The sequence below is a fragment of the Mustela erminea genome, chromosome 3, assembly GCF_009829155.1.
Source record: "Mustela erminea isolate mMusErm1 chromosome 3, mMusErm1.Pri, whole genome shotgun sequence".
Classification (NCBI taxonomy): domain Eukaryota; kingdom Metazoa; phylum Chordata; class Mammalia; order Carnivora; family Mustelidae; genus Mustela; species Mustela erminea.
Window position 1 is genome coordinate 130,027,742 of NC_045616.1, and position 25,988 is coordinate 130,053,729.

General features: G+C 39.8%; 1 pseudogene; it reads left to right on the plus strand.

Moving 5' to 3' along the window:
• Positions 1-274: 274 nt before the first annotated feature.
• Positions 275-7,804, plus strand: LOC116587250 (annotated as a pseudogene).
• Positions 7,805-25,988: the final 18,184 nt, after the last annotated feature.

Consider the following 25,988-nt stretch of genomic DNA (forward strand, 5'->3'; position numbering starts at 1 on the left):
ACCAGTAACGACATTACAAACCTTTAAAAGAAACAGATGAAATTAAATAAAATAATATATTCAATATATGTAAAATATTATCCTTTCAATGTATAACCAATATAAAAGAATTACTGAGACATTCTTTTTTATATTGTTCCAAAATCCAGTGCATATTTTACATATATAACACATCTCAAGTCAGACACTACATTTTCATAGGAAATAATTACTCTATATTTAGACTCTATAGAACATACAATTAAAAAGTAAATCGACAGCCTTTGCAGGCAGCCAGGAAGACGGCGGACTTTCAGACTGAGTGTGCTACCAAAAGTAGCCAACCATCTTTCAAAATAAAAAGAGGGTCCTGCTTGGAGAAACTGGCAAGGAAAAGCTCCCATGATACTACAAAAACAGCAGACTGGGCTTCAGGATGCCCAAGGAGGCCATTGAGGGCACCTATATTGACAGGAAATGTCCCCTTACTAGTGATGTCTCCATCAAAAGATGGATTTTGTCTGGTGTGGTGACCAAGATGAAGATGCAGGTGGCCACTGTCATCCTCTCAGACTACCTCCACTACCTCCGAAAGCACAACCACTTTGAGAAACACAAGAACATGTCTGTGCGCCTGTCCCCATGCTTCAGGGATGTCTTAGATGGGCAACACTGTCACAGTGGGCAAGTGCCTGCCCGTGAGCAAGACTGTGCATTTCAACATGCTCGTGAAGACATGAAGGCCACTGGCACCAAGAAACAATTCTGTAAGCTCTGATACTAGACATCTGCCCACACCCCTGAAGAAAACAAAGTTAACTTTCCCAGTTTAAAAAAAAAAAAAGTAAATGACATACCCAAGTTGTTTCAAACATCCATAAAAATGTTTAATGTAATGACATATCAGTTTCCAAATTTAAATTTAAAATAATTAAAATTAAATAAAATTTAAAATTCAGTTCCTCATTTGCACTTACACATATCAATTTCTCAATAGCCACCTCCGGCTAGTCACTATGTCTTGGACATCAAAGACAGACGTTTCATTAGATTATTAACTAACAACAGTATCTTGTGTCACTATCTTGTGTATGATTCACCACGACATTGAAAATTATCTCACACAGATCACCAAACAATCTTCTGCCCCTATACAGAGTACTTGCCATTAGTGATAACTAATTCAGATGAATGTTGTAGATGTGAAGTCCTGTATGGTCCATTATTGTCTTCTTTGAGTCACTGAAATTCCAAATTTATATGTAAATACACATTTGTGTGAATGTGTGTGTAAAAGGGAGAGTTTATTTCCCCTCATAACAGTCCTTGATCTCTTGGTGCATCTCCATTGGTCTGGATAACCAAAAAAGTAATTAGAAAAATTCAAAAATAATCTGGTATTCCGTCTGATCTTGCCACAGACATCAATCAAGCAAAAGCTGACTTGAGCAGATGGGTTTACTACTAATGCTTTCTGACCACCAACAATAGGTGGTCAGAAATTGCCTCATTTCCTAAAGATACAAGCTCTCGTCTCTAGAACAACAAGGATGGGAGTTCCAGAGACACAAGAATTCTATAGAAACTAGTTCTATTCCATATCCCACAAAATTTGGTTTAGGAACAGCTGACTTTAGATATAACTTTATAGAGGGTAAGGAAACCTAGACTTACGAAAATTACTGAGGACCAGTATTAACAGACATATCACCTAAACTAATATGTAAGGCCAAAAAAGAATCCTGTCACAGATTTTACTATCCTAAACACTAAAAGAGAAAGACATATTTATGAAATTTTCCCAATCTGGGCATAGCATTTTAACTGCCAGGAGGTTTTCAAGCATGCATGTGTAGCCCAAAGATCCAAGACCCAGCTGAATATCAGAGCACACTATCGGGGCGGGGGGGGGGGGGGGGGGGCATTCCAGGAGATCCATGAAAGCTGAAGATCCATGAAACCCTCACAAATTCAGATGTGAGTTGCATTATGAACAATAAACACTTACAGAACAGCTGCTGTGTGCAACACACTCTGCTTACCCTTGTGATTAAATTAAATCCCCTCTACTTAAGCATCAGAGACCACCCTACTCGTTCTCCAGAAGCTCAAGTCCTTCTATCTGTCAGGCCATGGCATCCTTTCTCATAATAATAGGTGACCCCTTTCAACCTGGTCCTCAACTCAGAAAAGTGCTGGAAAAGCCCAGTGATCACACTCATAGAATAACTAACCATATCTATTCTCCTTTTCAATTTTCCCCCAATTACTTCTGTCTGAAAGACTTTGAAAGTCTATTTCTAACCAATGGGAAAAAATTTAGAACAAGTTTTTGTCTATAATTCATCACATTTCCTCTACCCTAGCCAATACCACCTTCCTTAAACATCCTTATAAACTTGAAAAAGGGTCCCACTATTTTTCTGATCAGAAAACCTGTATTTCAAAATAAGCAAATTTATTTCATATAGATATAAAGATAGATTTCATTCCTATCTGAAATATATTGTTCACCTCTTAAAACTCAGAAACCACATCTTTTACTTCTCCCCTGCTTTCCAGTCCACAGCTGGGTGTGGATTTATATCAAACTTGCATAGGCATCACATCACACTGGAATCCTGCTTTCAAAAGTGCAAGCCTAAGAAGATTTTGGTAGACAAGATTTTATTTTCAGAATAGGAATAAAGGAATAGAATAATCCCCATAGATCCCTCTCTAGACCTCCCCAGCCGGCTGTGTGACTCCTCACCTGGCCCCTCTTGGGAAACACAGGAAAAAGAAAAATGAGAGATCAGGGCAGAGCCTGGACACAGCCCTAGGCTAGGATTTGCTAGTAAGTAAACAGCTTGTGACCTGGACTTGCTAGCATTCTCTCTCTCTCTCTGAGACAGCAAAAGAGACAGGAGGTGCACAATGGGACTCCTAATTTTCAGGAGGCCTTCAAGTCGGATCACCTTACACCCATACATTTTATCAGTCGAGCACACTGCTTTTCCCAAAAGGATGCCCTCTCAAGCTGGATATTCAGAGTCAAAAACAAGTCATTGGAATCAAAGCCCACCAGCCACAAAGAACTGCACTTAGGAAAACTATATCCCTCAGTTGTCTATTTGGCCACACGGATCGCTATCACTCTGTTTTCTGGTAATGGTTTTACTTGGGGCTAAAGAGATTTTACTCCTATCTTTATAATGTTTCTTGAAAAGGTCCAAAATATAAAGTTTCTCTTATCTATGAAATATAAGAGAAAAGAGAACAATTTCCTTCCACTCAAACTACAATTCTGTATTTAAAGCTGTATCATAATATTAAAATATTAATTATAATGCTTTACACTTAAATGGTGTTGGTTCTTAGAACAGGCACTAAGACCTTCAGGTATATTAATTCATTTAATCATAATTTATCAACTGTAAGAAACTCTTTCCAATGCCATAGAACCAAAGCAATGGAACATCAGAACTGTTTCTTCTTGTAAGCTTGCCTTTGCCTTTTCCTGAAAGGGAACTGTCAGGAGGACTAGTAGAATGTGTAAGATGACATAACACTTCCTTGTCCCAACATTCCTTATTCACTCCTCATATGGAGACATATCTTTATCCTAAGCCCGCACGACTCTTAACCCTTCAGGAAAACTGCCTTGGCAAGCTGCCCTTCCCAGCAGCCAGCAGACGCCAAACAGAGGAAGTGGATTTGCTCCTCGCACCGGCTACTCCCTGGCAGATTCCAGAGCTGTTAACCGGCTGTGGCTTCAGGCTTATCTAGGGACGTGTCACATGTTTGTGCTGTTATGTGATCCACCCTGGCTGCCTCGTGCTCCTAAAAGCTTTTTCCATCCAATGACTTTTACACATTTCTAACAATTGTGAATGAGGTGTCACGGGACTCCCAATCACAGGGACAGGCTTTTGTGGGGAGGGGAAGGCGACCTCTCACCACCTGAATGCAGCCCAGCTGTGAAAGCAGAGCTCTCCCCTCAGTACCCTGCACTCCGGCTTCCCACCGCCAGCCCCCACCCCAACAACTCAACAACTGTCCTCTGCCACCACCTTGGGCACCCAGAACCTCTTCATGGAAACTTTTCCCTAGCCAACAATTCTTGAATTGCTACATCCGGGAGCCACCTCTCGGGCCTCCTGACTTGACTTGGGTGGGGCTGTGACACTGTTGACCCTCCTGCCCTGGGAACGGTCTTCTGTGGGCAGGACCACGCCGCCCTACCCCTCCCAGCATCACGGCTGCAGCCCCTCGGCTCCCTTCCTCGCTTACTTCCCTTGGGGTTCCCCTTCCCTGCTGCCATTACCCAGGTGTCCTAGTCAGTTCGGGCAGCTAGCTAACAGTGTACCACAGACTGCATGGCTTATAACAAGAGAAATCTATTTCTTACGGTTCGAGAAGCTAGAAGTCCAAGGAGATCAAGGGGTTCCAGTGAGGACCCTCTTCCAGGTTGCAAACGACCAGCTTGTTGGATCCTCCCACGGCAGAAAGAGGACATGAGAGCTCTCTAGGGTCTCTCTTATATCCCAATCACGAAGGCTCCAGCTCGTGACCCAATCACCTCCCAAAGGCCTCACCCCTTAACACAATCGTGTTAGTTGTTAGGCGAACAGCATGTCAATGGGACGGGGGACAGCATCAGTCCGTAATACCAGGTCTATGTCCCAGCTTCTCTCCTCCCTTCTCTACCAGTTTGCCCTAGAGAATGACATTTGTGCTTGCAGCATCAACCTACAAGATGTCAACCCTAACCCTCATTTTCAACTCCCACTTCTCTCCTGGGCTCCAGATACACTCTCGTAACTGCCCAGGAACATCCCGACCAGGATGCTCACATCACCTCACACTCAAACCCATTCTTTTACCACACCCTCCTACACAACAAACTCTTTCCTCCTGAACCCCTTACCTCAATTAGTGGCAACACTATCCTCACAGCTGCTGTGCCACTGTGAAGCATGGCTATAGATTCTTTGACATAGCTGAGATTTCTGAGGTTGGGTCATAAAAAAAAACTGACAGTTCTGCCTTGGTTTCTGGAAGCACATGTTCTTGGAGCCTGGGGCCATGAGGCCGAAAGTTCGATGATGCTCCAATGGCCATGCTTGAGGTCACATGTAGAGTGCTCTGGCCACTCTTGTGAGTGAAGAGGCCATTTATGAACTGGGTCTTCCAGCCCTGACCTTCCAGCCCCCAGCCGTTTTGGGAACCCCCTGCCGTTTGGATCATCCCATCAAACATCCCAGACATTGTGAAGCAAAGGGGAGTTTTCATCATCATGCTCTTTCTGAATTCCAAATCCACAAAAACCATGAATATTAAAATTTAAAAAAATTTTTTCTTTAATGCCACTGAATTTGGGGTGGTTTGTAATGCAACAATAACTAACTATTAGTTTCCCAAACTTCAAACAAGGGAGTCATTACCTTCTTCTCTCCCATGTTTTTATTAACAAATAATTTCATTAAGGACCTACTATGTGCCAAGCACTATAGCAAGCATTGACAATACCAATAAATTATGGTCCAGTAGGGAGTCTGTGCAAAGAAAATAAATCACAACCAAATAAAACAGCATTTCGCAACCCTGTTCCAGAGAAATAAGACAGATGTTTTTCAAAAGAGATGTTTCATGGTCAATCAATTCTGGAACCCTTCAGTAAAAACAAGTTTCTTTTCTTTTTTTTTTTTTTTTTTTTTTTTTTGTAATGTAAAAAGACAGTTTACTTTTTAAATAAAAGAGAAAAATCAAATTAAAAGTTTCTTTCCTGAAATACCTCTTGGGATCATTAGTATTCAAATGTACATAATAAATATATGAAAAAAATCTAGAGTACTGAGTTTCCCAAAATTATTATACCATAAGACAGATTTGGGATTTTTGTTTATTTGTTTGCTTTGTTTTGAAGAGAAACTCAAGGAAATAGAGTCCTACAAAACACTGTGAAAAGAATTCATTCAATAATTAGATGTAGAACATGAACTGGGAGTCTAGGAGAAGGGCAACAGAGCATCTCCTCAGGTATCAGGGGACAACTCAAGGAGGAAGTATTATCTGAAGTGAGACACAAAGAGGAAAAGGAAGGTGCCAGGTGGGCAAGCTGTGGGAAGGCAGACCACCGACTTATGAAGAGGTCCTGGGCAGACCTGGCTATTAGGTAAACTCTAAGGAAATGCTACAGAACTCTAATATTTTTGCCTCTTTCTGAGAGACAGATGCTAGAATTTCAAGTTCAGGTCAGAAGCTGTTTACTTACTAGCAAATCCTAGCCTAGGGCTGTGTCCAGGCTCTGCCCTGATCTCTCATTTTTCTTTTTCCTGTATTTCCCAAGAGGGCCCAGGTGAAGAGCCACGGTAGCTGCCTGGAGTGTTCTCATCCCTTTATTTCTGTATTTACAGTAAATGTTTTCTTAATTTAAAATCTGCTTCTTATATCCGCACTTCAAAAGTAAGAAATCAACTTGATCTAATGTCCCCAAAACTCTTGGACTACTGCACATGAGATGCGGTGGTCTAGAGAATCCCGACCACATCTAAGATGTCATTCCTTCGTTTACCAGCATTGTATTTTTCGGGTAAGAAAAATGACTCCTGACACCACATGAGGAACGTTTATTAAAATGCTGGTATTTTATAAAATAAATGCTGAAAAATTTTACAGAAATTCACGAGGCTATTTTAAGATGATGGGACAGATTACAACAAAATAAAGGTGATGACTGAAGGCTGTAGATAAAAGTATCTCTCTATCTATATACACAGAGAGAAAGAGAGACTATATATATATAACGTATATGTAGAGAGACTTTATTTAGTGTCTCTCTGTCCTCTCTGTGTCTGTCTTTTCTCTCCCTTGTCTCTCTTTATCCCTATCTCTCCCTTCTTCCCCTACCCCATATACACACACACACACACACACACACACACACACACATATATATGCGCATATAATCCAGACTTTAAAGTCATTTTATATAAGGATTACCTCTCTCTCCCTGTCTCTCTTTGTCCCTGTCTATCTCTCCCTTCTTCCCTATCCCATATATATATATATATATATATACACACACACACACACACACACACACATATATATACGCATATAATCCAGATTTAAAGTCATTTTGTATAAGAAGGACTACCTCTCTCCCTGTCTCTCTTTGTCCCTGTCTATCTCTCCCTTCTTCCCCTACCCCATATATATATATATATATATATATATATATATACACACACACACACACAGACACACACACATATATATATGCATATAATCCAGACTTTAAAGTCATTTTGTATAAGAAGGACTACCTCTCTCCCTGTCTCTGTCTCTCTCCTCCTTTCAAGAGATGGAGCATCCATGAGGGAATTCTAGCAATTAAGGTCTAATGAGACATAATCAAAGACCAGGAGTAATGTTCCTAACTGGCTTTGATTTGGGGAGGTATAAACCGAGTTGATTTTATTCTGGAGCAGATAAACTCTGAGCTCCCCAGTTAAAGAACATTACTCTAGAATTTCCCATAGAACCACCACTCTTAGAGGCTAGAATGGTCTGAGTAACAATGTGGGGTGTGATAGACCACATCTCTGCAAACTGAGACTGTGCTGAGGACACCCCCTTCAGCTGCTCTTGTAAGGCGTCTCTAATCTGGCATAGGCAAGCATCAGAAAGGAGCAACCACAAAGATGGCCCCATAGGAGTCCCCACCCCTATGACCCCAGAGATCAACCATTCGACAGCTATCAGTGAACAAGAACAGCTTCAGAAGAGCTCTGGAATCCACTTAAGAAACTTCAGCAACAGAGTAGAACAAAAAGCCTGAGACTCCCCACGCAGAAAGGGAAGGAAGAATAGCTTCATTTTGCCTGCATCATCCCATCCCTTGGGCCAGCCCTGCTTAGCGCAAGAGGAAACTCTCTGGCTAGAAAGTGTTCCCCTGGCTGGGAAACGGAGAGAGGAGTAAATGACCAGCTATCCAGCCTTTCGGGACACCCTACAAAGGACCCACTTCAGTTTTACCCCACATAGCGTCCAGCAAAGCCGAGAGGAACGGAGACATCCAGGATCAAGGAAGAAGAGCACGGCCACCAGTATGAGGCCTGCAGCAGGAACAGCCATGATTCCTGCTCTGCAGAGGATCCCAGCAGATGTTGCCACTACATTAACGTTCACCCGGTGGCATTCACATTCGCAGACACCAGCCACCTGAGTCCCTTCACACTCACTGCTCTCCTCCCCGTGCTGGAGCCTGGAATGCACACCAGCACCAGCCCAGGCCTCTGCAGCTGCGTGAGTGCAAGAAGCCAGACTGGAGCCTTGAGGCTGACCTCCCACTGCCATGTGTGCACTTGGGGCTAGCCCCTCCGCTGAGTACTAACACACCACTGGCCTAATCTCCCTCACCAGCTTCCACTGAGTGTGCCCACGGTGAGACTCTACAGCCACAGAAGGGCACACTCACAGCCAAGGCCCTTACAGCCCTGTCTCCTGTTACCAGCCTGCACCACCGAGCTTGTTTGCAATTAGCCCCCCGCAGCTGTGCACAGCACCTCACCAGCCCAACTCCCATCATCAGCCTCCCCTGCCATTCATGTGCCCTAGGGGAGATCTGCAGCCACAAGAATGCATGACAATAGCCAGGACCTACACCACGGCTAACATGCCTGCAGTTGGCCTTGGTCCTCACTGCTGGTCCTGAACCACCCCTCACCCCCCGCATTATGTATGTGTCTGCAGCCAGCCCTTGCCACTACACAGGAACCTGCAGCTGGTACCTGCAGCCAACCACATGTATACCATCGCTCTGACCATCACCAGTACCTGCCCTTGTATCTCGCCCCTGAACCTGGAAGTGCTACTGAGGACCTCAACAGACTTTGCAACCACTGCAGACCTCAGTACTAACCAAGAAACATACCATTGTTGATGCTAAGGACCTCAGCAGCCTGGGCAATAAGACACCACACCCCCTCACGCTAGAACCACTCCTGCACTTCATGCCCTGCACCACTAGACCTGTAATCACAGCACACTTCACCGTGCTCCCCAACAGGTGAAAGCCCTTCCTTACTGAAGTCAGTCCATAAAGTCTGGGAGAGATCACTGCTTCTTCAAATGCACAGACATCTACACAGGGCCATAAGAATCACAAAGTATTGGGGAAATATGACAACAACAAAAGAACACAATAAACTTCCAATAACTGAACCCAAAGAAATGGAGATAGGTGAACTAACAAAAATTACAAAAGAATTGTTCTAAAGATGTTCAGAGAGCGATAAAAGAACACAGATAAGCAAGACTTAATGCAACACCATTAAGAGAAGCAATCTCTGTTTTTCTGAAAATAAATAAATTGAAAAAATTAAAAAAAAATCCATATCCTTAAAAAAAAAAAAGAGAGAGAAGCAATCTACAGATCATTTAAGTCCCAGAAAAGAAAGACCAGGAGAAAGGAGTGAAAAGGTTATTTAAAGAAATAATAGCTGAGACCTTCCCAAACCTGGGGAGGGATTTAGACATCCAAGTTCAGTAAACTAACAGTAATCCCACAATTTCAATCCAAAATGATGATCTTGGGGTGCCTGGGGGCTCAGTCGTTAAGCATCTGCCTTCAGCTCAGGTCATGATCTCAGGGTCCTGGGATCGAGCCCTGCATCAGGCTCCCTGCTCAGCAGGAAGCCTGCTTCTCCATTTCCCACTCCCCCTGCTTGTGTTCCCTCTCTCACTGTGTCTCTATCAAGTAAATAAATAAAATCACACCAAAAAAATGACCTTCTCTAAGACACATTATTTCAAAAGTGTCTAATATCAAAAACAAGGAGAGAATTTTAAAAGAAACAAGAGGAAAACAATCTTCTCATACAAGGGAGCCCCCAAAAGATCATTGGTGGATTTCTCAGCAGAAATCTTGCAGGCCAGGAAAATATAGAAGTATATATTCAAGATGTTGAAAGAAAATACTGCCAGCCAAGAATACTTTACCCAACAAAGCTGTTGTTCAGAAATGAAAGCAAGATAAAGACTTACTCAAACAAACAAAAGGTGATGGAGTTCATCACCACTAGACCTGCCTCAAAAGAAATGCTAAAAGGACTTTGTTCTTCAAGCTGAAACAAAAGAACGCTAGAAGTAACATGAAAATATGAAAATATACAACATACTGATTAAGCTAAGTATACCATCAAATTCAGAATACACTAATACTGTGATACAGTGCTGTACTGACCCCTTAACTCTAGTATGAAGGCTGAAGGACAGCTGTATTAAAAATAACTACAGCAAGAGGTAAAAGATCTGTACTCTGAAAACTACTGAACACTCATGAAAGAAGTTGAAGAAGATACAAAGAAATGGAAAAGCATTCCATGCTCATGGACTGGAAGAAAAAATGTTGTTAAAATTTGGTACTATGCTGTGGTACCCAAAGCAACCTATATACCTTCAAGGCAAAGCTTATCAAAATACCATCAACATTTTTCACAGAGCTGGAGCAAATAATCCGAAAACATGTATGGGACCAGAAAAAACCCTGAACAGCCAGAAGAATGTTGAAAAAGAAAATCAAAGCTGGTAGCATCCCATTTCCAAACTTGAAGCTCTATTACAAAGCTATAATCATCAAGACAGTATGGCACTAGCACAAAAACAGACACATAGCTCAATGGAACAGAATAGAGAACCCAGAAATGGACCCTCAACTCTGCCAACTAATCTTCGACAAAGCAGGACAGAACGTCCAATAAAAATAGGAGAGCCTTGGGGCACCTGGGTGGCTCAGTGGGTTAAGCCTCTGCCTTCGGCTCAGGTCATGATCCCAGGGTCCTGGGATGAAGCCCCACATCGGGATCTCTGCTCAGCAGGAAGCCTGCTTCCCCCCTCTCTCTCTGCCTGCCTCTCTGCCTACTTTTGATCTCTCTCTCTCTGTTCAATAAATAAATAAAATCTTAAAAAAAAAAAAAGGAGAGTCTCTTCAATAAATGGTGTTGGGAAAATTGGACAGCCACATGCAGAAGAATGAAACTGGACCATTTCTTTACTCTACACACAAAAATAAACTCAAAATGGATGAAAGACATAAATGTGAGACAGGAATCCATCAAAGTCCTTAAGGAGAACACAGGCAACAACCTCTGTGACCTCATCCACAGCAACTTCTTGCTAGACACATCTCCAAAGGCAAGGGAAACAGAAGCAAAAATGAACTACTGGGACTTCATCAAGATCAAAAGCTTCTGCACAGAAAAGGAAACAGTCAACAAAACCAAAAGACAACCTACAGAATGGGAGAAGGCATCTGCAAACGTCTTATCAGATAATGGGCTAGTATCCAAAATCTATAAAGAACTTATCAAATTCAACACCAAAAAACAAATAATCCAGTCAAAATATGGGCAGAAGACATGAACAGACATTTCTTTAAAAAAGACAAATGGCCAAGAGATACATGAAAAAATGTTCCACATCACGAGGCATTAGGGAACTACAGATCAAAACCACCATGAGATACCACCCCATATCAGTCAGAACAGCTAAAATTAACAAGCCAGAAAATGGAAATATTGGCAAGGATGTGGATACAGGGGAACCCTCTTAAACTGTTGGCAGGAATGCAAGCTGATGCAGCCACTCTGGAAACAGTATGGAGGTTCCTCAAAAAGTTAAAAATAGAGCTACCCTATGACCCCAAAATTGCACTACTAGGTATAATCTAAAGGATACAAAAATGTAGCAATCCAAAGGAGCACCTGCACCCTAATGTTCATAGCATCAATGTCCACAATAGCCAAACTGTGGAAAGAGTCCAGATGTCCATCAATAGATGGATGGATAAAGAAGATATGGTATGTATATACAATGGAATATCACTCGGCCATCAAAAAAATGAAATCTTACCATTTGCAATGATGTGGATGGAACTAGATGGTATTATGCTAAGTAAAAGAAGTCAACCAGGGAAAAATAATTATTATATGATTTCACTTATTAATGGAATTTAAGAAACAAAGCAGAGGATCATAGAGGAAAGGAGAGAAAAATAAAGTAAGATGAAATCATAGAGGGAGACACACCGTAAGAGACTCTTGGCTACAGAAACAAAGTGAAGGTTGCTGAAGGGAAGGTGGAGGCGGGGTGGGATAACTGGGTGGTAGACATTAAGGAGGGCATGTGACGGAATGAGCGCTGAGTGTTATATGCAACTGATGAATCACTGAACTCTACCTCTGAAACTAATAAACTCTATATCTTAATTAACTGAATTTAAATAAAATTTTAAAAAATTTAAGTAAAAATAACTATAGCTATAATAGTTTGTTAATAAATACATGGTATAAAATGAGGTAAACTGGGCATCAAAAAATATAAAAGGCAGGATTAAAAAAGTAGGGTTTTAGGTTTGGTGGGGTTGGAATATACTTGACACAGAAAGCTATATTAGTTTCAGGTGTACAAAATAGCTATTTGAAAACTCCGTGTGTTATGCTATGCTTACCGTAAGCGAAGCTACCATCTGTCACCATACAACACTATTACAATATCATTAACTATATTCCTTATGCTGTACCTTTCATCCTTGTGACTTATTCATTCCATAATTAAAAGCCTGTACTTCCCACCCCCATTCACCCAAAAAGGTGGAGTTTTTGCATGTGATCAAACTGAAGTTGTGATCAGTTTAAAACTGACAGTCATATCAACAAGATATTTCAAGTGAGCCTGAGGGTACCACAAAATAAAACCTACAGTAGATATGCATGAGGTAAAAAGAAGGAAATCTAAGCATAATAATATAGAAAATCTTCAATTCCTAAAGAACAGCAGGAGAAAACGATTAAAAAAAGAAACTATAAAATGGCCGGAAAACAGTTAATAAAATGGCAATGTAAATCCTCGCCTATCAATAATTACTTTAAATGTAAATGGAATATAGTCTCCAATTAAAAGGCATGAAATAGCTGATTGGATTAAAAAAAAGAAAGACCTAACTATATGCTACCTACAAGAGACTAAAAATAGGCACGATATGGAAGGAACCTAAGTGTCTATTTATGGATGAATTAATAAAGAAAATGTGATATATACACATATGTGTGTGTGTATATACAATGAAATATTACTCAGCCATGAAAAAAAGGAAATCTTGCCATTTGCAACAATATGGATGGACCCTGTGAACATTATGCTAGGTGAAAAAAGTCAGAGAAAGACAAATACCATACGATTCATATATATGTATATATATATATATATATATACACACACACACATATACATATATAAGCACAACACTTAGAAACAAAGAATAGAATGGTGCTTGCCAGGGGCTGTGTGGTAAGAGAAATGAGACATAGGTCAAAGGGTACAAACTTTCACTTATGAAATGAGTAACTTCCCAGGATTTAAAGCACAGCATAGTGACTATAGTTAACAGCACTGTACTGTATACTTTAAAGTCATTGTGGGAGTAGAGCTTTAGTGTTCTCACTCTAACAATAACAACAAAATGGTAATTATGCAAGACGAAGGATGTTAACTAACTTTGTGGCAGTTAACATTTCATGATACATGCATATATCAAGTGATCACACTGTGCACCTTAAGCTTACACAATGATATATGTCAAACATACCTCAGTGAAGCTGGGGGGAAAAAAGAATCAGAAAAACAACAGATAACCCACAGTGGCATATTTATATGACATTAAAACAGCACCTACTTCTCCACTCACACTGCAAAGAAGAAAAAGATTCTGTCAAAAGTGTAGTTGCTAATTCAGTAAAAACCACTTTCTACATCAAACATGTCTCAGGAAGTAAATGTGTCAAAACATGATCTTAAACTTATAAGAGAAATTTCAACTTAAAATTTTTCATTTTGATCCCCCATATATATTATTACTTCAGGATTAATTTAAATTTAACTTAAGTCTCCAGGTCACCAAAAAATCTAGCAAAACCTTCACCACACTGGCAGTATTTTCAAGCTGGAATCCATCAAGTTTCCTTAAGAAACTTCACTGTGAAAAGCATCAGCTTATAAATGAATAAGAAATCTTCGGAAGCAATCTTATTTTGGAAAGTAATCCTTTTAAAGGAAGCAAAGAGTGGAGGTGCCTGGGTGGTTCAGTCAGTTAAATGTCTGCCTTTGGCTCAAGTGATCAAGCCCCACGTTGAGCTTCCTGCTCAGTGGGGGGTCTGCTTCTCCTTCTCCCTCTGACCTTCTCCCAACTCATTCTCTCTCTCTCTCTCTCAAATAAATAAAATCTTTTTAAAAAATAAAAATAAAAAATAAAGAAAGCAAAAAGTGTTGTTCATGAAGGAGACAGGGAAAGATAAAAAGAAGCTTAACTTTAACCATAATTAGAGAATCAGAGAACTGAATATTTAAACCACTAGGATATATTATTTCACCCACAGACTATCACAAAAGTGTAAACTGGTAGTACTACTTTGGAAAACAATTTCATGTTAACTGTCAAAGTTGAGAACCTAAAAATAAAATAAGACAAAATAAAGTTAAGAACCTGTGTCCCACTCATCTTACTCCTTATCATGTTTCAAAATTTAGGGTTATGACTCCCAATAAAAATATTTTTATGTCACAATTCAACACATGGATATGTAACACACACATATACTCATACACACTGAAGTAAAAGTTTTATGAAACAATCCTCAGCCCTTAGATGTAGAATGCACTCTGACATTTTCTGATCTAGTCTAGTTTAGTGTAAGAATTTTTTTTTAATGCTAACCACAAGTCACTGAATTGATCTCAGATTCCAATGATGGATCACAAACCATAGTTTAAAAGACACCATCCTAGTGAAACTAACACATACCACAAGATATATACAAGAATACTCATATCTACATGATTTTCAAGGGTAAAAAGAAGGAAATAATCAATTTTATATTTTAGATAAATCTAAATGTTCACAGAAATACTGTATGTTCACAGAATCCAATACTACATCGCAGTAAAAATGAATAAACTATGGTTACATACGTCATCATGAATGAATCTCAGAAACATAGTTTGAGTGACAAAAACAAATTATAAAAGTGTAACTCCATTTATACAAAATCCAAAATCATGCAAAAGTAAATATGGTAAACTATATGATTCTTAAGGAAATGGGAAACACAAAATTCAGGATAACAATACCCTCTGAGAGACAGCAGAAAAGAAAGGGGATGGAGTGTCAAAAGGGCATAAATGGATTGTGTATCACCCGTGGCTGCACCATCACAGCCCTACCCCCGCCCCCATGGGGCAGCCACTTATGGTCAAATGACTTCCCACCTCAAAGCCCTCTCAAAATACAGTTGTCCTCCTATTGGTTTCCACAGCCCTATGCTCACTGACAAAATTGTTCAGAAATAGTTATTAACCTTCACAGGCACAATATTTGTAATGTAAAGACATCAAAATGAGCTGATAATGATACTGACACTTAAAGGACCTACTGGCAGAGGTTTAGTGAATGTCAGCAGGAAAGACATACTGAAATTGGCAGAATTGCAACAGTCAGCAAATTTCATCACCTAAGAATCGCCTATTACACAAGGACCCAGAATAAATTCATCAGATTAGATTTTTACTAAGCAGAAAATTAAATAGAACTACTTGCTCAAAGACAAATAAGAAACAAAGTTTTTGGATACAATCCTGTTTAACTGAATTTGCACCATGTAAAAAGGAGAAATAAAAGATTTGACTGTGATGTTATTCAGACACCAGAGATAAAGCAAGTATCAGTGATATCTAACATTATACAGTGACAACAGGGACAGCGATTTACAGAGTACAATGTAAACAACCTAAAATTTAAGAGCATTTAGTTGTGTTTGTTTATATGATCATCTTAGCAAAAATTCCAAATAATCTATCTTTCTGGGTGTCAATGTCAACAAACTGGAAATAGATTATAAGTTTAGAGTTCAAATAACATCCTCATTTTTTCTGTGAATTTATCTGATAATGGTCAAAAACCTTAACAGTTAGATGGTAGACACTGAATCTTTTTAAGATTTTCTAAGCAATCATAAAGAAGTTCTTTTTCAAAAAGACAAATAATAAAACAATCATTTATTTTTGTGTCATGTTTCTAACTCTTTAGTTGACCAGAACACACCTATGAACTTGGAAGACCTCAAACAGGTAAAACATACCAAAAACCCATTCATTTTATTCTTCAAGAAAGGCAGAATTATTCTCAGGTTCTTTCAGAAAAAACAAACAAACAAAAACAAACAAACAAAAATCCCTGCAGTTTATAAGTAATACTATACCATGACAATGGTGAGAAATCACATTGATAAGAAAGACAAGAGGGAAAAAAAAAAACATAAATTCTAATCTTTCTAGAAGGGATTTTTTTTTTTTAATACCACCTACTATAGTCTCAACAGTTTATTTTTGCTTTTATTTCCCTTGCCTCACAAGACATATCTAGAAAAAAGTTGCTGTGGCTGATGTCATAGAGGTTACTACCTGTATTCTCTTCTAAGATTTTTATGGTTTCAGGTCTCGTTTAAGTCTTCAACCCATTTTGAATTTACTTTTGTGTATGGTGTAAAAAAGTGGTCTTGCATGTTGCTGTCCCATTTTCCAACACCGTTTATTGATAAAACTGTCCTTTTCCCATTGGATAGTCTTTCTACATTGTTAAAGATTAACTGACCATACAGTTGTGGGGGTTTTTTCTGTTTTTTCTATTCTGTTCCATTGACCTATGTGTCAATTTTTGTGTCAGTACCAAACTGTTTTGATTACTAGAGCTTTGTAATAAAGAACTCCTCAAACTCAACACACACAAAACAGATAATCACATCAAAAAGTGGGCAGAAGGGGTGCTTGGGTGGCTCAGTCATTAAGTGTCTGCCTTTGTCCCAGGTCATGATCCCAGGGTCCTGGGATCGAGCCCCACATTGGGTTCCCTGTGCAGTGGAGAGTCTGCTTGTCCTTCTCCTACTCTTTCTGCTTGTGCTCTCTCTCTCTCTCTCTCTCTCTCCCTCTCTCACTGTGTGTCTCTCTCTGTGTATCAAATAAATAAATAAAATCTTTTAAAAAAAATTGGGAGAAGACATGTACAGATATTTCTCCAAAGAAGATAGACAAATGGCTGACAGACACATGAAAAATGTTCATCATCATTAGCCATCAGGGAGATTCAAATCAAAACCACACTGAGATACCACCTCATACCAGTCAGAATGGCCAAAATCAACAAGACAGTAAACAACAAATGTTGGAGAGGATGTGGAGAAAGCGGAACCCTCTTAAACTGTTGGTGGGAATGCAAATTGGTGCACCCTCTTTGAAAAACAGTGTGGAGATTCCTTAAGAAATTAAAAATAGAGCTTTTTTATGACCCTGCAATTGCACTACTGGGTATTTCCCCCAAAGATACAGATGTAGTGAAAAGAAGGGCCATCTGTACCCCAACGTTCATAGCAGCAATGGCCACAGTCGCCAAAATGTGGCAAGAACCAAGATGCCCTTCAAAAGACAATGGATAAAGCTTTGTAATATAACTTGAAGTCTGGAATCATGATAACTCCAGTTTTGCTCTTCTTTTTCAAGATTGTTTTGGCTATTTTGGGTCTTTTGTAGTTCCACACAAAGGATGTAATCAATAAAACTAAACGGCAATCTACCATACAGGAGAAGGTATTAACAAATGGTATATAAAATAAAGGGTTAGTATCCAAAATACATAAAAAACTTCTAAAACTTGGGGTGCCTGGCTGGCTCAGTCACTAAAGCACGTGACTCTTGATCTCAGGGTCATGAATTTGAGCCCCTTTTGGGGGGTAGAGTTTGTTTGGTTTTTTTAATCTTAAAAAAAAAAAAGAGCTTAACAAAACTCAACACCCTACAAATGATCCAATTAAGAAATGGTCAGGAGAGGGGCACCTGGGTGGCTCAGTAGTTAAAGCCTCTGCCTTCAGCTCGGGTCATGATCTCAGGGTCCTGGGATCGAGCCCTGAATCAGACTCTCTGCTTCCCCCTCTTTCTCTGCCTGCCTCTCTGCCTACTTGTAATCTCTGTCTGTCAAATAAATAAATAAATAAATAATTTTTTTTTTTTTTAAAAAGGTCAGGAGACATGAACAGACATAAATCCAAAGAAAACATCCAGATGGCCAACAGACCCATGAAAAGATGCTTAACATCACTCATCATCAGGGAAATGAAAATCAAAACTACAATGAGATATTACCTTACACCTGTCAGAATGGTTAAAATCAACACCACAAGAAACAACAGATGTTGGTAACGATGTGGAGAAAAAAGAACTCGTGTATACCGTTGGTGGGAATGCAAACTGGTGCAGGCTCTCTGCAAAGCATATGGAGGTCCCTCAGAAAGTTAAAATTAGAACTACCCTACAATCCAGCAATTGCACTATTCAGTATTTACCCAAAGAATACATAAAACACTAATTCAAACGGATACATGCACCCCAGTGTTTACAGGACCATTATTTACAATAGCCAAATTATGGAAGCAGCCTAAGTGCCCACTGACTGAAGAATGGATAAAGAAGATATGATATATATACACACACAAACATATATATGTATGCATACATGTATGTATATACACATATGCACACACACATGCATAATGAAATACTATTCAATCTTAAAAGAATGAAATCTTGCCATATACAATGATATGGATGGAGCTAAAGAGTATTCTGCTAAGTGAAATAAGACAGAGAATGACAAATACCATACGATTTCACTCATATGTGGATTTTAAGAAACAAATGAGCAAAAGTAAAATAGGAAAGAAAGAGAGACAAACCAAGAAGGAGACTTTTAATTACAGAGAACAATCTGATGGTTACCAAAGTGGAGGTGGGGGGAGGGGATGGGTGAAACAGGTGATGGCGGGACGAAGGCGTGCCTTTGTCGCCATGAGCACCAGCTGATGTATGGAAGTGTTGAATCACTATATTGTACACCTGAAACTAATATAACACTGTATGTTAACTAGAATTAAAATGAAAAAACTTTTTACATTAAAAAATGTTTAAAAACCTACTTCAGTAGTTTCTCACTGTATTGCTTCTATACTAAAGTAATTCCTGCTATTGACATTTGTGACTCCAAGTGATCAAAAAGAACTAAATCATCCTTCAAATGTTTTGTATTTAAAATCCCCAGTTAGGGGATGACTGGGTGGCTCAGTTGGTCAAGCAGCTGCCTTCGGCTCAGGTCATGATCCCAGCTTCCTGGGATCAAGTCCCACATCGGGCTCCTTGCTTGGCAGGGAGCCTGCTTCTCTCTCTGCCTCTGTCTGCCACTCTGTCTGCCTGTGCTCACTCGCTCTCTCTCCCTCTCTCTCTGACAAATAAATAAATAAAATCTTTAATAAAATAAAATCCCCAGTTAGGTATGCGATGCATAATAATAAAATTGCCCCAAATTTAGGGGCCCTGGGTGGCTCAGTCAGTTGAGTGTCCAACTGTTGATTCTGGCTCTAGTCATGATCTCAGGGTCCGGGGTCTGGGCCTCTCATCAGGCTCTGCACTCAACATGGAGTCTGCTCGAGATTCTCTCCCTCTGCCTCTGCCCCTGCCCCCCTTGCTTTTCTCTCTCTCAAATAAATAAACAAATCTTTTTTTCCTTCCTATTCCTGAAGTTTAAAGCATTAATATGTTAAAATTAACTTATATGGGGCCCTGACTTAATTCTACATATTTGTTCCATATAACACAAGTTATTCACATACCGGATGTCAACTGGTCAGAAAATGAACATTTTATCTAAAATATCTTACTTACTCTCTGCAAACTTTTATCTTGAAGGCAACTTTGAAAACTGCCCATTAGAGCTCTTTGTAGGCATCTCATCTTGAATCATTTTGGCACTCCTAAAAGTCATCATTTCTTCAGTGTTTGGAAGTGGTTTAATTTAGATTTCAAGTTCTCAAGGCAATGCTTTTATTCAGAACTCATGCAGTGTCAGTAATCATAAATGTTACACATTGTTGATATTCCATATATGCTTGGCAGCCACCAAGAAGTTTTACCAAGAACAGGGCTTTGATGATGTCCATGTTTTGTGGAAGAACCGCCTCATCTTTTCCCAACAAATTACTCCTTCTCTGCATCCATGTAATTTTCTCTTTAGATAGCTATAAGGCAGTATTTTTTCTGTGGTTTACATTTAAAAAAAAAAAACTCTCAATGGAGCAAAAGAAAAAAGTTAAAATTCATTATATTTTACCTAATCAAATAATATATTATATCCAACACAAACTCCCCTCAAATTTCTTGCCTCACAGAAAGGAATCAATAACCCTTAGAGCATTAACAGTAAAACTCAACAAGCTATCTCTCAGTGTTTCTGCCTGGCAAGTGTTTTCTTCCCAAATGGAACAATAAAACCTCTATTTGAGACTCTTCACAAATATGCTAACCCACCGGTAAAGAGACTTAGTCAACATAGAAAAAAATAGGCATTACCTCAAGGAACCGACCAGAATGATCTGTGCCCTAATCTCATGGAGACCCTTGTCACATGATTGCTTCTCAGACAGCATGGGCTTCCTAGATCAATAGACACCATGTCTTAGTTAATAAGTTTATCATTTGATAGAATTCTCTGAGGACATCACAATTCTGGTGACATTTAGTTCACTGTTACCAAAACTGTTCTACAATTTATGTAGGCCCTCTTTATTCTGGATTATAAACAATTTTAATCTATTAACTCCATAAACAATCTAATTCCATAATGTAACCATAAGTCATTCTTAATATTCTCCAAAGTTACCCATATGTATGCACATCTGTGTGAATGAAATTCCTGTATAAACTCTCAGTATTCAAATGTCTGATACTATTTTGAAGTCCAAATCTATCAACAAAAATTTAATTAAGATGTGTGTGCATGTGTATCTGTATGCAAATACAAGTGTATATGTGTTCACTTTTCTCTAGAAAGAAAAAAGACCTATGGAAAAATACTACTTCTGTTTTAACCTCTTCTTTCCTGCTATCTGACTTTTTTCAATTTTTCCACATAGTGTTATTACCTTTGTCATATAAAATACAAGTTTTTTCCTTTTAAAAAAAGCTAAAGGGGCTCCTTTAGCTTTAAAGGTTAAAGCCTCTGCCTTCAGCTCAGGTCATGATCCCAGAGTCCTGGGATCAAGGCCCACATCGGGCTCTCTGCTCAGCGAGAAGCCTGCTTTCCCATCTCTCTCTCTCTCTCTCTGCCTGCCTCTCTGCATACTTGTGATCTCTGTCTGACAAATAAATAAATAAAATCTTTAAAAAAAAAAAAAAAAAAGCTAAAAACTCAGTTGTGCCTATTATAGAGCTAAGCAATATACAAGCAGAATACAATAACTGGATCATATATAAAAAGGCAATAAAATATTTTCCACACCTTTAACTTCGTATGTTTAGAAGGGAAGAGGGACAACTTATCTCCCACAGGTGACCTCCCAGAGAGAAGTCTGGCCTCCCAGAAAACTGTGTTGGAAACTAACTATCGCCAAGCATTTAAAACAATTAAAATTGGCCAAGAGCAAGATCTGGGCTCCAGCTCACCATCAGGTCAGGAAAAGGGCTGGCGCTTCCCTCAGTGATGATGATGTTAATCTGGCTTACAGCGGACCCCTTCACACAGCTGCAACTTCACTGCAGGGACCCCAGAACCCAGATCACCCAGGAGAGGCCGGCGCCCTGCCCCAACAGTCCCCAACGAAAGCGGGCAGCAGAGAGCTGGAGATAGGTCCTGCAAAATCACTCCGCTACAGCTCCCCAGCTCCTACTCACGGGGAGGGTATCTGTGCTTCCCCAACCACAAAGGGCAATAATCCTATAGCACCAGGGTCCCCCTCCCAGAAGAAGTTTATAATAGGAATGTTTGAGGAAAAGAAGGAAATAAAATGTAGGTAATTTATGTTTACCATGCATCCAGGTTGGGGGTGAAAACTGGAACATGAAGGCAGCCTTACAAATACATTTCTCTAGCTTAACCCCTACCTGTTTCACAAAAACTCTAATCTTCAAATCCTCCCAAAGCCATCTGGGAATCCACAGATCTTGTCTAGTAGGCTCTCTGTCAGTCCTCTTGTCTACACTTTACGTAAGTTTTTCTTCTGCTTTATTACAATAACAAAAGAGCAGCCTGCAACCCCCACCGTACAGTTGCTGCTGGTGTGGGTTCTTACCCCTGAGGTCAGAGGAGTGATGTCCAGGCTAGTGCTCAGTAGACCAACAATGCTGCCAGTACACCCAGAACAGAGAAGAGGAAGTAGATCCCCAAAGTTCAACATCTGGATTGCATGAGCTTGAATGTTTCCAAACTGTAATGGATTCATTGGAGATGAATATGAACCAAACACAGGTCATATTCGTTCTTGGACAATTTGCTATCAGAGATCAACAGATGAGTAAGACAAACTCTTGCCTGCAATACATGATATGCCATAAACATAAGAAAAACTATGGGTGAAGCCTTATTAAGGGAGGTGCACAGAGCTGTGGGAGTTCACAACAGGCAGAGGGCATTTCCCAAACATGAAATCAGGGAAAGTGGAAAGGAGAACAGAGACTTGGGAGATGGATAAAAGAGGACCTTCCTCAAAGAGCAACAGCCCATGGTCGACAGCAGGAGGACCCTGGAGCACGTACTGATAAATGACAGAAATCCATTCCAGGAAAGTATGTTGGGCCAGACCCTTGAATCTTTTATCGGATTATTCGTATGTGCCCTCATCATTCGATCCTCTCTCTTCCCCGTGGCTTACCACCGATCAGCCCCTGCTTCCAACCTCTCCCTACACCTCACACTCCATATTCCAGCCCGACCGTCCGGTTCCCTGAATGTGTCCTGTTCCCCCTGACCAGCAGAGCTGTACCCATGCTATCCTCTCCTCCTGTCTCACATGCCATTCTTGTCCTTCTCCCAGCCCCCTCCACTTCTATTCTGGCCAACGCACCCTGGTTTCTCAGGCCCAGCTTGGTCTGGTGTTTCTCAGGAAGACTTGTCTGATCACCAGTTCTTATCACACTGTTCCTTACGTACCTACTTGTGTTCTGGCAGTCTGCAAGCCCCCTGAGAGCAATGAGTGCACCTTTTTCATGCATCATTTTACCCTCAGTATCTAAAACAACATCTGACATACAGTAACTGCTCAATGAATAATTCTTAATGGAATGAGTAAATGGATAATAAATGACAAAATAATATTTTGACCAATCAAGCTATTTTAAAAATACACAGAAACTGGAGTAATTGGTAGCAACAGATATTTCAGTGCTTATTCAATAATATCTCAACAACATGAAACATTTTCTTGATGATGTGTGTTTCGTGAGTAGATGGTTATGTAACAAATACAATTTGCTAGAGGCAAAATTCCGTGCAGTTGCCAAGTTACTTAACTCCATGCATCCTATCTCAGGGCTTTAGTAAGCTTTCCATCTCTGACAATGTGGTAGTGACTGGGAAAGATAAAATTCTGCCTGTGATTTCATATTTCAGAAATCCTCAGTGAGATGTCATGGTTAAAGCTCCTTTCCTCCAGCTCCCAAGGAGGATCAAAATTCTACCATCTCCCAGGGCTAATACAATTATACTGTAAAGTGGGCTTAAAATTTATGTAATGTTTATACTGAGCAAAATGTCGGGAAACTATGCTATGATTTAAAGGAGAAATTGTAATGATAAGATAAAATATAGGCTTTTTAGAGAGAAATAAATTTGAAAAACATGAAGAACTTGAAGAATAAACGAATTTGACATGGTGCATAGAGAAATCTGGATACAAATGATACTTTTAAAACTGATGTCATGATACTTTGTCAGGACACCTTGTAAACTGGGAAACAAAATGAAATTTGAAAAGAAAAAAAAACTCAGAATGATTTCTGCCAAGAAAGAAAGAATGTACAGCTATTCAACTATCAAAGAATAGATTATAATTCAGAAAAAGAAGCTTGCTACTTTAGAAAGGAAGGCAGGATTTATATAAGGTTGAAATGGCTACATAGAAAGCTATTTCCAGGGGTACCTGAGTGGCTCAGGGGGTTAAAGCCTCTGCCTTCAGCTCAGGTCATGATCCCAAGGTCCTGGGATCTAGCCCTGCATCGGGCTCCCTGTTCAGTAGGGAGCCTGCTTCCCCCTCTCTCTCTGCCTGCCTCTCTGCCTACTTGTGATCTCTGTCTGTCAAATAAATAAATAAAAATCTTTAAAAAAAAAAAAAAAAGAAGAACAAGAAGAAGAAGAAAGCTATTTCCACCTGGAATCAAATGGTACATCTGAGGCCCAGAAAGAAGAACTACGTGACCAGAGAGTTAAGTATATCATACTCATACTCCAAAACAAACCAAGAGCCACAGATTGCCACAGAAAAGTCTGTGTCAGTGAAGCTGTATACTTGAACAAGGCTGTGGACTCGATTGGGCATGTATTGGATCAGGCTGTGGACTGGATGAGGCTGTGGATTGGGTGAGGCTGTGGATTAGACAAGCTGTGGATTTGAAACTCACACAGGTTGCACACAGTTTATATCTTTCTTTTTAAAGATTTTATTTTTTTTTTATTTGACAGAGAGAGATCAGCAGAGCAGCAGGCAGAGAGAGAGGAGAAAGAAGTCTTCCCGCTGAGCAGGGAACCTAAGGGGATGATACTAATAATTAAACTGGCGCTTAATTAAATTGAAACTGTTGCAGTCAAACTGAAATGTAGAGTCAAATGAATTATATATAAAACCCCTGGATTATGCCAGAGAAACATTTTGAAGCAAGAACACCAAAAGTGAAATCTTCAGAGGAAAAATCCAACTTCTTTTTTTTTTTTTATTAACATATAATGTATTATTTGCTGCAGGGGTACAGGTCTGTGAATCAATAGGCTTACACATTTCGCAGCACTCACCATAGCACATACCCTCCCCAATGTCCATCACCAAGACACCCCACCCCTCTCACTCTCTTCCCATCAGGCAACCCTCAGTTTATTTCATGAGATTAAGAGTCTTTATGGTTTGTCTCCCTCCTGAGCCCATCCTGTTTCATTTTTTCCCTCAAACACCCCCACCCCGCCCTTCCTCTCAAATTCTTCATGTCAGAGAGATCATATGATAATTGTCTTTCTCTAATTGACTTAAAAAAATCCAGCTTCTTTAAGGAGGTGGATTAAAGTTACCCAAGCACCCAAGCAGGAGAGAATCAGAGAGCCTTCTGTTTAGGGGATGACCTGGATGAAATGTGGGTGCATGCATTATATCTTCTGTTACTGAGCACACACAGTATTTGTACAACTTACAAATAATTTGCATCTGAAATGTCTTCATGTTTATATGCCCTTTCACTGGTTCTTCTAAGCTGATGATGTCTATAAAATTTTAAGACCCTAATTGTCCGGAACTTTGTTCAGCTTCCTATAGACAGGCTTAGCCTGTGTTGCTACTGCATAATGCCTACAGGGGGAATATGAAGATCACATCCATCTCTGAAAAAAATCTCTTGTTACAGCTCATGGCTTAACCACTATCATCTCCTTAAGTGTGGTATATTATGCATGGTGATGCAGCACAGATGTTCTTGGAATATGCAGAGGTCAGAGTCCCGCAGGTCTCAAGGCACACTCAAAAGCAGTGAATGATCTGAGTGTAAGGGCCACTTTCAAGGACAGGCAAGGTGAAAGGCAACCACAGAGCTGATAAAACACCCTAAGACCATGAAATAAATCAAACAGAGAATGACAACTAGAGTGTGATTTCACTTCTAGGTAGATCCTAAAAAATAGACAAAACAAAACAGAAAACAGACTCATAAATACAGAGAACAAACTGGTGGCTGCCAGAGGGGAGGGGAGGCTGGGGGATGGCCAAAATAGGTGAAAGGAATTAAGAGGTACAAACTTCCAGTTATAAACTAGGTAAGTCACAAGGACATAAAGTACAGCAAAGGGAATATACTCAATAATACCGTAATGACCTTGTATGCCAAAATGATGGTGATCATTT